The sequence below is a fragment of the Cryptotermes secundus genome, unplaced genomic scaffold (genome assembly GCF_002891405.2).
Source record: "Cryptotermes secundus unplaced genomic scaffold, Csec_1.0 scaffold634, whole genome shotgun sequence".
Classification (NCBI taxonomy): Eukaryota; Metazoa; Arthropoda; class Insecta; order Blattodea; family Kalotermitidae; genus Cryptotermes; species Cryptotermes secundus.
In genome coordinates, this window is record NW_019737091.1 from 22,717 (window position 1) to 37,249 (window position 14,533).

Sequence of the window (14,533 nt, forward strand, 5' to 3'; positions counted from 1 at the left end):
AATTGTCTGGTCTTTTCGCTGTAATTTCATTCTGTTCCTTTCTTTAAACACGTCATTTCGTTCCACTGCATGTAGGTCCTCTCTTTTGAGGGTTTTATAATAATAACACTAGACTGTCCATAATTGCACAAGGTCAATCATACACAGCCTATAGTATTAGTATTTGAACATACACCTTTTAAAAAAGATAAAATTAGGAATAATAATGTTGGATTTTGGAGATAGAATTCATTGGCTTTTTGGATTTTGTTCGTCTTCCGATATTCTATAAACTAGAAAACACTGGTACAGTGATTGAGGTTAGCTGTTTCTAAGGAACCCAACTGAGTAGGTGTCTTCCTGTCCTCAACTGAAGATGAGAACAGATCAATTTTCCGAAACTTTTTTTTTTTAGTTTATAGAATACCGAGCGATGACAAAGTCCAAAAAACCCAGTGATTCTGAATGTTATACACCATCGCCAGTACACTTTAGGTTCTGCTTCGATTCTGGGTGTTCAAATATGTGAGACGAATAAAATGATTCCTATCAAACCTTTCTAGTACAGAGTTACCATAACTGATTCCTTCGTCTTATGCTTTATCCCCCGTGTTCTGGTCTGTTTCATGACAGTGTCAGTCTCTCATATTATACTGCAACAAATAGGAAGCTATGTAAGATTTGGGGCTTTCACGGCGGTGACTATGAAGAAAGCAGTCTTCTGGGATTTGGCACCGTGTATATGTGGTGTTAACCGACGTTTCGGAGGAACGTATCGCCTCCATCTTCAGGGTAGAAGGAAAAATATAAGAAATTCGCGAGCGAAGAGACCGTGAGAACCGGTAAAAGCAGACTGGTCTGCCAAATCCCAGAAGACTGCTTTCTTCAAATAGGAAGCGGGTTCGAGAATAGTGAACTCGAATTTATTTGGAGGGAAACCGCTGTCTTCTAAGTTATGTATTGTTCTGTCAGTTGCCTGGAGGGACTGAGAAAGCTAAGAAATACCTCAATCGAGATACCTGTTTTGTGGAAACCCCGGGGCGGCCGCCTCGGTAGCTCTAGTCCGGCCCTGTCCAGACGAAGAATGTGGTGTTTGCCTCAACAATGACGCAGCTGGTCACCTGAGAAGATAACAGGTGAACATGACAGAGAAGAGTGATTAAATGTTATTGTTTTATGTATACTAATAATGAAATCTTAAGTTATGCTACACAACCAGAGACCCTATTTATATGAATCGAAATGTTTTGTTTTATTAAAGGTTGCGAAGTTCAAATGAGTATTTTTTTTCAAGTGTGTGCACTTGGCTAGTTCCGGCAACCAGTATGCGAAGCACACTGGCTTAGGCACAGCGAGCACTAGGACAGAGAATTCGATTTGTATCAAGGCTGTGGATATTTGAACTCATTTTCTGCACTGAAAAGGTCCTAATTTTTACAATAATCTGTCCGTCTGTGGTTTCTGCTCTCGATTAACTTACGATACTGGTGACAGACTAATTTACGAAATATGGAAGTACGGGCTTTTAAAAGAAAAGACTGCAAACCTATTTTATATGGAATGAACCAATTTGAGATAATAAAACAGGGCATGCTAAAATAAGTTACATCTTGAGCGTCTACATCTATAAAGAAGAGTGTGTACGCCCATGCGTGCATGTTCTTTTGTTTTTCTACATGCCCACGCCAAAAATGTCTTGATAGTTGGAAACATCCTTGGGGAGGTTATATACAGTTGAACTCCCTTTCAGAATCGTTTTGCATATTGATTGTGTACCATTCTTTATAGCATATAAAGTTATTTACGTTAAACAGAGCTTAGAAAAATGACTTTTTTACTTACACGTTTAATTTCGTAATTTTAGGTAGATAATTTCCAACTTTTCAAAAGTAATAGATATGCATTTTCATGAATCAGTTAATTTACTCACACTTGTGATTATTTTGTAGAGATAAGAATTATAATACAACCGCAACGTCTGGATGGGCATCTATTATGTCAGAAAGGAAAATATGGAAGCTCTGTTAATTTCGAATAAGGAGTGTCATCTAGAAGTGGACACAGAGAAAAATAAGTATACGGTCTCTGTTTGAAAATACAGAAGAGAACCATGACATAATATAAATAATAAGTCCTCTAACAACGTGGTAAATTTAAAAAAATGTTGGAATAATATTAAAAAACGAAAACTGCATTCATGAAAAAATTAATAAGGGGAAAATTTGGGATCAAAGTTTCCACCTTTTATTTCATAGCCCATTGGCTTCTCTCCTGCTGTTTAAATAAGTGAAAATTAAATCACACAAGGCTATAATTTTGTCGTTCTTTTGAGTTGGTGAAGAATTTGTCGCACAATAAGGGAAGAACGTACGGTAAGATTTATTGAGAACAGGGTGCAGATGAGAATATATGATCATAGAAGGGAGTAAGTAACAGGAGACGAGGGATATTGCACAACTAGGAACTTCGTTGTACTCCTCGCTAAATATTTACAAGATAATTAAATCAAGGCATATGAAATGGGTGTAGTACATATAGTAGAGAAAGGAAATGCACAGAATTCTTGTGTCTAGAAACGTGTAGGCGAGAGACCACTCAGATGACCTAGACGTAGATGGAGGTTAATTATAAAATGGCTCCTTGCGATAGCGAGGAAGGATATTTACTGCATTTGCTTGGCTCAGAACGGAACCAGTGGCGGGATAATTTTTATAGGGTTCTGACGATGGTGTATATCACTCTGGATTACTGGGTTTTGGGACATAGTCCATCGTCTGGCATCGTATAAACACAACACTTGGGAAACTGGATCTGTTTCCGTCCTCAGGTAATGGGTGGTGTAGTGTTATACGTACCTCACCCCTCAGCCTGAGGACGGAAGTTGATCCAGTTTCCTAAAACTAGTTTTTTAGAATTCCAGACGATGGGCAATGTCCAAAAAGCCAGTAACCTTCAGTTGCTAGATATTTTCAGCCCAGTAAAGCACTTTCTGATTACACAAAACGAGAAGATCTTCTGAGTAACAGAAGAGCCAACTGTTAGCTTCTCAAGAAGTGTTCTGGTCCATGGAGTTAGACCCCTGAAGGGAACAGACCACTTAGCAGATTTTAGCATAGATGGAAGGATAATACTAAAATTATTATTAAAGGACGAAGGCTGACTTAATTTGTTGCGGAATATGGACCATTCCCGAGCCTTTTTTAACGCACAATAAAATTTCGGGTGCCACAAAATTATCGGAATTTATTTGCTACTAAGCAACTGCCAATCTGGTAGATTCTGAAGGGTTCTGACGATGATGTATAACACTCAAAATTTATGGGCCTTTTCCATAGTCTGGTATCCTAGAAAATATAAAACACGACGACAGATCCAGTTTCCGAACAGTCGTGTTTTCTATTTTCTAGGACACCGGAAGAAGGAAAACGTCCAAAAACCCAGTAATCCAGAACTGTCAGTCTGCCAAGAGAAAAATTAGTCCTCGGGATTAGACGTTTACTTATGAATACAAGCAAAACACTGAATCTGTAAAATAAAGGAAGCGTGAAAGTGAAGGGGGATAAAAGGAATAAAGGAAGACGTAGAGAACGGTAAGGGGGAGAGACGGTGGCAATAATGGAAGTAGGTAAGTAAGGAAGAAACAAAGAAAGGAATGGAAGGCGAAGAGTAATGGACCGTAATGCACCTTAATTGGCCTGTGTTTGTCTCCTGAAAGACAATACCAGAGCTACAAAGACAGGTGTAAGCCAGGTAGTGAGGTTTTACTGTCTTCTTGTAGGACGATAACCTGTACGTTGTGGGCACGACAATAACCATGTAAGAAATAATAGCAAGGATATATCGTACACAAATGTACAAGCAGAGAGAGGCATCAAGTGACTGAGAGTAGAACTGGGTTGCAGTCGGGAAAGGGGGAAGGGAGACATTTAATGGAAGTCGTTCATCATGCACTGTCCGTATCTTTCTCTGTCCCTGTGACGCATCTCGCTGCAGACCAGTCGCACACTGCAGTGGTGCATCCGTTCTCACGACTGTACTGACGTACTGAATTCTGTTGAGAGATTCATGGCCTTCAACAGCAAAGAGCACATCAAAAAATATATTGATAGTGTAAAATTTGAGATTCTCACAGCGGCGACTATGAAGAATGCCGTCTTCTGGGATATGGAGCCGTGTAGTTCTTGTGTAAACCGAAGTTTCGGGGAAATTTACCGCCTCCGTCTTCAGGGTAGTAAAATCCGCTAGCGAGGAAACCGATGTAACGTTTGTAAGATAAGAAGATAGAAATTGTCATCTAAATATATCTAGCTTATTTCGATATGATAATTATATGTTGTTAAAACTGCGATATATTTCGGTCGTTCAAAACCATCTTCAGGAGATGTACCCTACTGAATGCAGGCTTCGTAATTTGGCTACACAAAAAATAACGATTTAAAATATTCATGCCATAAATTTTCTTACAAAAAAATGAAACTAATATTACGTTAATATATATGTAGGCCGTAGTTATGTTGATTCAGTTGATTACGGTTGGTTGTGCTAATGTTGCTACCTTACACTTGTTCTCAAGCGTCGAAAAGTTGGAGCTGTACCCTTTCGATTTAGTTCTATGTAGGTAAAATAATAAAGTGTTTGTTCTTCGTGTGTGTTCAATATTTCATCTGCGTAGAACTGCAACACAAGAGCAGAGTTGCGTTTTTTCGACACCTGAAATCGAGTATGAGACAGCAGTCTCTAACATGCCACAACATAACTTCATCAGTTTTACAGCAGAAACAGCGGGATCAATGTACGAATTTTACCAATATTAATTTTAGTCTTGTATAAGAAATTTATAACACGAAAGTTTTAAATCCATTATTTTGTATATAGGTCCCATGTAAAGTAAAAAATAAAGCTATCCCTGTAACAGGCCGTGAAGGCCCATAGGGTTGTGAGACGTTGAGGGTCCCACGTTATCTAGACAATTTTCTCAAAGATGGCGGTAAGGTTGTCAACCTTACGCGGCGGCCGGGTTTTACTCCCCAGGAAAATTATTTAATTAATTCCTGCTATTCATTTCTGTTAGAGGCTGAGTCGACCTCAGGGCCTGCGGCCGGAAGAATTAGGTCTGTAGGTCTCATGTAAACTCTAAAGTTTCCTTTTAATACGGTACATGACCTGAAGTTGGCCTCGTATTGCTGAAGCATGTCGGGCTTCCAGCTGCATTTACTGAAGTTAGGGAAGTAAACAAAATATGATTAGATGATTGTATGATAATTGCTCTAATATTGAAAGACCTTTAATGAATAACACAACAATTGAATATTAAGCAGGAACGAAGGAAAGCAAATGAAGGAAGACACGCTGCTAAGAATTCCTAATGTGGTCAGTAAACCGACGTCATTGTATGGCAGCGAATGTGCTGCACTCTGTGTAAAGCCGCGGAAAGCCAAACTGGGGCGGCATCAGAGAGATTCCTGAGACTGTAAGATGGAGCAAGGTAAAAAACAACGTCCGAAACGAAAACATTAGACAGCAAGCTGGGGAAGATAGTATAACGCAGATAATGTAGAAGTATCTTCAGAAATGGAAGGAACATGGGTTTTGGATGCTGCCCAGAGTACTTTTTTATTGCTAGTGGTGTGGGACTAAGTCCCTTGTACTGCGGCCACTTCTGGTCTATTGTACCAGCCTCAGATGATAGGTGAGGGTGATTGTGGAGCAATTGGTGGAATGAAGATTGACAGGGGAAACCGAAGTACTCGGAGAAAACCTGCCCCAGCGCCACTTTGTCCTCCACAAATCCCACTTGACAAGACCCGGGATCGAACCCGGGCCGCCGCTGTGGGAAGCCAGCGACTAACCGCTTGAGCAATGGCGCAGCCCCTGCCCAGAGTAACAACGGAACATAGATACGAAGAACAGAGAGGCTTGAGAAGACCTGGGAACAGATGGAAGAACCAACAATATACATTGTTTTTTTTTTGGATTATCATCCGAAAGTGTCGTCCTGTAGAATATATACAGCCGTAAGGTAGGATGATTCGTGAGTAGCGAATGTGAAAGGATTTTTTAAAGAAGAGATCATGACCTAATCGAGGCGCTCTCCAAACATTTATCTGGATCGCCCAAGGACGCCCATGAATTTCTCAACAAGAATAGTGCGTGTCCGGCTTGGGTTTCGAAAGAAGTACCTCCCGAATGCATGTCTACGACGGTACCGCTACACCCGGCTACTAGGAAATATAATATACTTAATTTTTGAAGAGGTTGAAGAGGAGGCATTGGGAGAAGGATGGAGAAGATGAAAAAGGAGAAAAAATTTAGTTCCATCATGTGGGATATAATTCCTTTTAGTTCGTTGAAAGTCAACGTAAATTTTTTGAGAACATGTTTCTATCTTCAGGGTCGAAGTATGAGCCAAGCAAGAAACCAGGGTTAAGCAGATAGCAAGCACTATTCATAAACACTACTGTGAACGCCTCAGATAGTACTCGTACAAGAGAGGAGTTCAGTATAGAGAACACTCTTATACTTTGTGCAGAAATTTGGTATGGAGAGATTTTCACTCAAGCAGCTGAATGAGGTGGAAAGTAAAGAAGAGGGTCCGGTTAATCTCAAAGGGGTTAACAGTTTTAGATAGCTCAGATGATGATGTGGATATGAACTGAGCTTGGGAAACTATTCGAGAGCGTAAAACCACCTCAATCAAAAAGATAGTCTAGGTTGCCATGATTTGAAGCAGCATAAGCCATATTCTAATTAAATATGTTACAAACTGTTAGATCTTCGGAAACAAGAAAAATTACAATGATTACAGGATCGAAGTCAAATAAATGCAGAGAGTCTGGCAGACAATTTTAATAATGTAGGGCGTGAATCTAATGGAGATTTCAGGAAATGAAAGGGAACATTTTAAAGTCGAACTTAATGAACATGAAACAAAGAGTAAAAAGAGGAAAATTAGTTATTTATATGGAATGATATATGAATTATGAGAGGTTATAAATTTGGAAATTGCTTGGTAAAACATAATGTGAATCAGATGAATTGAAATTATCACAAAATTTTGAACAAATGGATGAATTCCGTCTCGCACTTTTTTTTATTGTAAATAAGTTTGGTTGTGTTAGACATTAGATAGTTGATACCCCTCACTTCCTCACCTGAGGAATAAAACGGATCCAGTATCCGAAAATTTGTGTTCTTTTGAACACCAGGCGATGGACAAAGTCCCAGTCCAAGGAATCACAAATATTGTGGAAATGAATTACTTTATCATGAAATCTGAAAGGAATAAAAGTAATAAAATAATATTGAAGCAGTCAGTGTAGCCGTGTAGACCGTTACCAGCGTTACGGTGTAACCTGCTGTCTTCATTTTCGAGGTAGGAGAGAGGCTGTTGCTTTATACCTCGAAGAAAGGTTCAGGAAGATTTTCTGAAACTTTGGTAGCAAACCACAGGATGTGACACAGCATACGACTTGAGGTTCTCCTGGCGATTGGCATGGAGATTACTCTTCATAGTCACCGCCATTAGAACTCCTGATATCACTGGTCAGACATCAGTTCATGTTCGTTACTTGTTTCCATACAAAGTCTTACAATTGGTAAGGTAAAGCTATCCTTGTAACAGGCCGTTAAGGCCCATAGGATTGTGAGACGTCGAGGCTCCCACATTTTCTCTAGTCAATCGGCTCACAGATGGCGGTAAGTTTATCAGCTTTGCTCGCCGGCCACCCTTTACCTCCAGGAAGATTCCTGGTACTCATTTCTGTTGGGGACTGGGTCGGTCCCAGGGCCATAGTGCGGTTGCAAGGATTAAGTAAATTGAAAAATCAATCTCATCGGGACTCGAAACAGCGACCTTCCGGCTTCTAGCATAGTGTCTCAACCAACTAAGCTATAGCGTTTCCCCGAAGCCTCCACATCTCTCAACCATATGGGTCTTCACTGCCTGTTATAGGGATAGCTTCACTTTCTTACAATTGATAGTGTATTATTTTTCAGCCGTCTTATGACCTATTCATTCATGATGCAAGAGGTAATTGGGACTGAAATAGAATTTGCGAAATATCTTGTTATAAGTGGCCTAAGTTCGTATCTCGCTGGCTCATCGCACATGCGCAAAAATATCCCATAGATTCAAGAGAAAATTCTAGGGAATCTGACATCGCAATTCCTGTTTCCAAATGAAGGAGGAAATGGACGAGTCGCGAAAAGCTGTCTTATTCCTAGTTTGGGAAGAATGGTTAGATGGTAGCTTTTTTTTTTACAGAGGAGACAGTAAACTACACTTTTTGGACTCCATGCGAAGAGAGATTTGCGACGGCTTGATCCCTCGTCCGAGAAGTCTGCAATTTGTGTCTAGGATTAGGAACTGAAAAAGCGGCCAGGGTACAACAAAGGGCTGTAGAACCAGCGATGAATAAATGAAAGAATGAATGAATGAATGAACCAATTAATTAATGAATGAATTCGAAGAGAGAAGCTTATTGCCGCACTTAATATCATAAAATAAATATATTCAGGGACTTTCCGTTTGGAATTCCAAAGGAACGAGATTTTCTTGCCTTTTTCGGTTCGTTAAGGCACCTGAACAACGTTACTGCATCTAAATGTAGCTCATCGGGATCTCAGTGCACGTACATATCCTGAAGTTTCTCTTGTTACTGCGAATATATTACAGTTGATACAACGTTGTTAAACTAAATAGGAGACATCCACATGGTGCAAATTGTTGCTCAAGGATGGGAGATCTTACTAGGCAAAGTGAATCTGAGTATTGCAAATGCATGAATCTTGAATCAGTTCGACTCTCCGAGATAGATCAGTTGTCACTGAGTCTTCTATTCAACTTAACTCCTTATTTCTTGGCTTTACGGTCTTCTACGAAACATGGCTTCCTGTACGATCGTACAGACTCTGCTCTATTTTTTGTATAGTTGCCTTCATATTTTTGCTCTTTTCTCGAGTAAATAATTCTCTACATCTCTCGGTCATTTTAGTCCGTTCTTCCGTCTTTCATTATATCTTCCGGAACCTACAAAAATTTGTAAGCCATCATCTTCTGCTCGACTATAATTGCATTGTTCAGCCACTCCATCTCATTTCAATATCCGCTACCAGACAATGATTCTTATTTTGAATTTTATGCTTCGGGGAGCTGAATCACATGTTCGTCTTGCTCTCGGCCTGTATGCCGGAACTTCAGCTGTCATCTGCCAATAAATCGGAACTCAGGTTCGCCACTAATATGAAGCGCGTTGTTAAGAAGCGCTCCTATTAATGGGCATGAGACATTCCAACACTACATTGAATGGTTTCCGGAAAAAAAACTATATTGAGACCTACAGGCCTTGAGGAAGAAAGAGTGAAGCCCGGTAACACGATATTGTTAAGTGTAAGGCCAGAGCTTTGCTCGGTAACAGACAGGTAAACACCACGAGACCGAATACACGCAAGGCAACAATATAAGAATTGCCGTTTCTATGCAACGGCCTGTAAATAACCTTCAGTTAAATGCGTTGAACGAAAGGTGTTTTCTATGTGGTCCGTGTGAAGCTTATATAACGAGTATCTGCTATAGCTTAGATGAGAAAACCGTGTGGAGGAAGGGGCAACTACCTCCACCATGGCCCGGCGAGTCGTATGAGACGACGGAAAAGGAAGTCTCAAATCTGAGACAATAAAATATTGTCGCGAGTCCCAAGGGACTCGGACCAGAGAAAGACTGCGCTGGTAAGGACCAGCAGCATATATAAATACAGATCCGTCCTCTCGTCAGAGTGATAGCCCCACCAAAACAAGACCGTAACTGTCAAACAGTAATAAATATCTGGTCATGACCCCCAGTTGGGGCTCGACAACAAAGACTTACCGACTGGCTGACCGTTAGTCGCAATGTGACTTTGATTTAGATGAGACTGAGAGACTAGTGCAGAGTGACAATGACAGAGTTCTGAGTCCCGAGTTCTAAGTGGAAGATAGTCACGGGAATTTTGTAGAAGACTTAAAGTGTGATTAGAAGAATTCATTCATGTGTAATACTTGGGAGTGCGTAATCCAGTGAGACCGTTATAGTTTCTGCGTCGAGATCCGTTGCCAGGAGACTACTAGGAATCCTAGTCCGTGTGCAACGGTGAACTGGAAAGTGCGTAAATCAACGTTAGCGCTGTGTTGCCTGTATTTAAGTGTGATTAAGAGAGAACTTGTAACCAATGTGCTAATAAATCCAATCATCTGGACTAGAACCCGTTATTTTCGTCACGCGTACCACTCTGCACGTGACAATATTTATCAGGCAACTTCCCCATAAACCTTCGTGGCTTAGTGTTAACTAATCAAGTACCGGAACGACTTTAACTATTTTCTGTTCATAAGGACTGCATCTACATGTTACGGACCTCTCGGACGACGCTGTATGCCGAAGTGAAGACAGGAGGAAAGGTATTCTCCTACCTAATGTTTTGTCACTGCCCAATTCTGGCTGGCTCAGAATGTAGAGCTTCGCTTCTGCATGGATGTAGCCGATGTATAATAGCAGGTGGTCCATCAAACAGGTTTCAGCTCTAGCATAGAGGACAGAGCTCTTCTTAAGGGCCCAAGTGAAGAGAGGGGTGCACTATGGTCCCAGTGCTGGAGAGAAAGTTGTCTTACAACTCCTCAATATCAGTACTCAACAATAAGCAATACTGAAACCAGTAATTATTTATTGTAGCTGCGTCTGAAAATGTAGGTGCAACCAATGAAATATTTCCCGATTTTTGTCATGGCTGCCTACCCACGTTCTGCTGCAGGGTGCAGAGAGATTGTAAAGCCACTCAGATCCCTGCTGCAATTCGTATATCACGGGTCACTCACACACTCACTGATGGAGCTAAGCACTTCTTGAGAAGTTGCCAACTGTGCAGCTACTCGAGAACTTCCCAGCATTTTATGGAACCCGAAGGTTCATTACCGTGTTCACAACAGCCTTCCACTGGTCACTATCGAGACCCAGATCAATCCAATTCATACAATACCATCCTATCTCCCTAAGATCCATTTTAATATTGTTCACCCACCTAAGTCTTGGTTCTTCCAGTGGTCTCTTTCCTTCTGGGTTTTCCCACCAATATCTTATTAGCATTCCTCTTCTCCCCATTGGGTGCTGTATATATTTTCTTACTATTTTAGAAGTTTAACGTACTACAAATTCTGAGAACCCCTGCCCTGCGTGTTTCGTTTCTTACGTGAGCATTATGAATGTTCAGTAATTTCGAAATGTATATAGCCCTAGACAAGTAAATAACAATAGAGACACTTGTATATATGTTTCTGGTTGAATGGTAAATGCCTGATTGAAATAATAAATAATGCATTGTCCCTTCAATTTTGTATAATTTTAACATGGATTATAAAACATTTCACATTCTTTAATACGTATTTGCAGAAATACTCTATTGGAGCAGATAACTGAAAAGAAAATTATTATATTGATTAAATTTGAGTGTTGCGACACATAAATTTTATTGAACTGAATTAGGGCCATGATTCTCAAAAGTAGCTTGACATGAAAATAGACTGTCTGACACCGTGAAGCTTAAGTGACTCAGACACAAACAGTCAATTGTCAATGAATACAGGCGGTGTAAGAGACCCCGAAATATGCCATCAATCATAGCAAGGAACTACACTGACATGTAAATAGTTAATGTCACACGATCTCTCTACAGAGCATCAACTAATCGCACGTCATATGGCTCGGTAATTGTGAACAGCGGAAAAGAATCTTTAAGTTTAAGGTCTTATTGTTAATTGAAAAGAATCTTATTAATTTTACGCCACATTCTTAATTGTGAACTTCAAAACTCGCCCAGATAAAAGCTGAAGAGGAATATAACAAAGCAGAAAATCAAGGACTGGTTTTAACATCGTCCATGTTCTCGCATTAATATTCATTCGTTGTCATGGTCCTGCTAACTTCCCTTCTTAATCTCTCTTCGCCTGCGAAGCATCAAAATATACTTTGCTTGGCAACGTTGTTAAAACTTATATTCGCGTAGTCCTTAACAAGTTCTACCCTCATCGTCCTGGCGACTTAGCGTGATAAAGTCAAAAATAACTTATAAATTCAGTCAGGTGCTTAAACTTCTGAAAGTAGTTAAGGTCTACCAAAACTGGCTTGTATAATTTTATAACTAAATTAAAACTAAAAATATCTCAATGTTTCAAAAAGAATGACAAAGGCGGGGTAGATAGCGCTCTCTGGAATATGAGAAACGCTTTACAATTCCATTCCAGTAACTTGAACTTGAAAAAGAGCACTTGAGAGACCTAGGTATAGACGGGAAGATGTTTTTAAAATTAATCCTAAGTGACAGGTTGTGAGAATGTGTGCTGAATTCAAGTGGCTGAGGATGTAGTTCAGAGGCGATTATGAATATAAAACTTCAGGCTTCATGCAAGGTGGAGAATTTATTGATCAGATGAGCAGAACTGTTAATATTAGTCCCAACGTAAAATGTCGTCAGAATAGGCAGATAGTTTTGGAGGCGAAGTAATTAAACAGGAGGATGGATCGCCTGATACCCGGACAGAATTTGAGGGTCTCACAAAAGTGGCTATGAAGAATTATATCATGAATGGTGGAGTTTACTTGTACTTCCACTTCCGCCTTATTTAACTAAGGACAACTTTACTTTTTACGCAATATAATTAATTATAAATGCATACAGCTTTACGAGAATATTATTTACTTTCGCTTTTTACTCACTTCCTGAGCTACTGCATTAAGTGCGAAACTCACTTTTCCGTAGTTATAGACTGCACTTCTTAATGATAGTACTGAAGGAGGCAGTGGAGTCCTGTTGTGAGATTCGATACAGTCGTCCGTCTGGATGCGAACCAAAGACCTCAGTGCCGGTGACGCAGCAGAGACTCCTCTCGCACTCTTCTCCTAAACATGTCAGACATGTTCCAATATACGTTCTGTTCGAGTTTGCAAGAATGAAAATTCTTGAATACTTTATGGTTTATGCGACGCAAGAAAATGTTTACTGAATATCGTAAAAGGCAAAAAAAAAGGGTTAAATTGTCTTTGTGCTTAACTAACTAACTAACTAAACATTACGCCATGAATGCATATGGGGTAGTAGATATATAGATCCACATTTTCTTGACCTCGGCAGTAGTTGGAGGCGATTGGTCATTCTCACGCCCCGGCAGCTTTACCCCCTGGAAAGAGCCCCCGGTACCCATTGTATAGGAGGTTGTGTGGACCCTAGAGCCGCTCTGGACGACAAGGAGAAGTGAAAAATCTTGACCCTACCCGGACTCCGACCCCTCTGTCGTCCAGCCAGTATCCAGTCGTACTACTGAATACGCTATGCCGGCTCCTATTGATTATCATACTTACTTACTTACTTACTAATGGAGCTTAGCCCTTTTGGAGGAGCCGCCAATTCTGCAGCTATTCAAGAATTTCCCAGCATTATATGGAACCTGAATGTTCATTACCCTGTTCAGAAGAGACCTCCACTAGTCCCTATCCTTAGCCAGATAAATCCAATCCATACCATCCCATCCTATCTCTCTAAGGTCTATTTTAATATTGTCCATCCACCTACGCCTTGGTCTTCCCAGTTGGCTCTTTCCTTCTGGCTTTCCCACCAGTATCCTATATTCATTCCTGTTCTCCCCCATTTGTGCCACATGCCCTGCCCACCTCATCCTCCTTCATACAAATAAAATATAAAACACGTACTTATTCAGAACAAAAACCTCTACGATAAAGAAATATTTAAAACATACGTCCATTATATGGGCACACAAAGGCTTCTAAAGTGTCTGAAATTATTAACTAACGTGCCCTATCGATCAGAGCGGAACAAGCTGTGAAAATTCCTCACCTCTTGTGGAATCCATATAACAGCATTATAATAGGCACCATCTCGGCAGCACGTTGCGCTTTGAATGGCAGTCCCTCACACAATGCATGTACTTCTGCATTGCACCGAAAAATATCAACGTATTTGTTTGGCGATTCTGTAAGCACTGGCGGAGAGGAGGGGTAGGGCTCTCCAGCACGTAGTTATTGGTCACCACACGACATCAACACAGGTGGTTCCGTCAGATCTCACATCCAACCTGGAAATTGTTCAGATATTAACTTAACGTCAGGAATCATAGAACCAAGTAACTTGAAATTTATGAAAATTTCTGTTCTACGGACTACAATACTATTTGTTTAACTCAAACACAGCTAAACGACTTGTATTATTATCAAAATTTATTTCCTGATTGCTACACAGTTTTCCGTTATGACGGGAGGGGGGGTGGTGTTAAAGAAGACACGTGGCGGTGGAGTACTCATTGTTCTGTTCTCCAGAGTTAGCTCTTGTAAACGGAGACACGATTTAGAATCTTGGAACGAATGTATATGGGTTGAAAACCCCACTTCAGACGGTCTTAACTTGCTCACTGGAAACCGTTACTCCCCCCACCCCCCCCCCCCACCACACACACCACCCACAAACACTAACTCCTTCTCATAAAACACTGAGANCCCCCCCGACACTGAACCCGA

At 40.5% G+C, this 14,533-nt stretch overlaps 1 long non-coding RNA gene across 1 annotated transcript; it reads right to left on the reverse strand.

The window, feature by feature from the left end:
* Positions 1–1,050: 1,050 nt before the first annotated feature.
* LOC117282763 lies at positions 1,051–14,088 on the reverse strand. Its single transcript, XR_004513618.1, has 3 exons — positions 13,857–14,088; positions 12,722–12,904; positions 1,051–1,100 (listed from the first exon to the last, which is right to left on the reverse strand). It is a non-coding gene; the product is annotated as an uncharacterized LOC117282763 (long non-coding RNA).
* Between the last annotated feature and the right edge of the window lie 445 nt (positions 14,089–14,533).